This window comes from Anomaloglossus baeobatrachus, chromosome 12 (genome assembly GCF_048569485.1).
Source record: "Anomaloglossus baeobatrachus isolate aAnoBae1 chromosome 12, aAnoBae1.hap1, whole genome shotgun sequence".
Lineage (NCBI taxonomy): Eukaryota > Metazoa > Chordata > Amphibia > Anura > Aromobatidae > Anomaloglossus > Anomaloglossus baeobatrachus.
Genome location: NC_134364.1, coordinates 100,305,587 through 100,306,696, shown reverse-complemented (window position 1 = coordinate 100,306,696; position 1,110 = coordinate 100,305,587).

Genomic DNA, 1,110 nt, shown 5'->3' with positions numbered 1-1,110 from the left:
CATCCCACAAGACCTGCTGTTAACTGGGAATACTCCACAATACCTGCCGTATGCTTGGAACACCCCACAAGACCCTACATATATGGAAATAGCCAATAAGTCCTACTGTAAACCAGGAATACACCACAAGACCCTCCATATATGGGAACAGCTCACAAGCCCCGCCATATACCAGGAACACCCCACAAGACCTGCTGAATACCTGGAACACCCCACAACACCTGCCGTATACTGGGAACACCCCACAACACCTGCCGTATACTGGGAACACCCCACAAGACCTGCTGTATACTGGGAACACTCCACAAGACCTGCCGTATACTGGGAACACTCCACAAGACCTGCCGTATACTGGGAACACCCCACAAGACCCTACATATATGGAAATAGCCAATAAGTCCTACTGTAAACCAGGAATACACCACAAGACCCTCCATATATGGGAACAGCTCACAAGCCCCGCCATATACCAGGAACACCCCACATGACCTGCTGAATACCTGGAACACCCCACAACACCTGCCGTATACTGGGAACACCCCACAAGACCTGCTGTATACCAGGAACACCTCGCAAGACCTGCCGTATACCGGGAACACCCCACAAGACCTGCCGTATACCGGGAACACCCCACAAGACCTGCTGTATACCAGGAACACCCCACAAGACCTGCTGTATACCAGGAACACCCCACAAGACCTGTCGTATACCGGGAACACCCCACAAGACTTGCCGTATACTGGGAACACCCCACAAGACCTGCCGTATACTGGGAACACCCCACAAGACCTGCTGTATACCAGGAACACCCCGCAAGACAATACAGCTCATTGAAGAGTCTCACAGTCATGCGGACTACACACTTTGTCTCTTGTCTTAGGTGCTCAGATTCTTTTTGCTTGCTTTTTCCTTCTTACAACATGTCACTTTTACTGACTGTTCACTTTCTGAACTACATATCTCAACGCTGATAGTCACCATTGTCACCAGATCACTACAATGTTGAAATGTTGCAGCTGAATGATATAGAGTTTAGAAAGTTGGAAGTTATTTGTTTGTCAGACATAATGAGGGAAGAAATAGCTGACTTCTAACAGGTTTGGACATGTT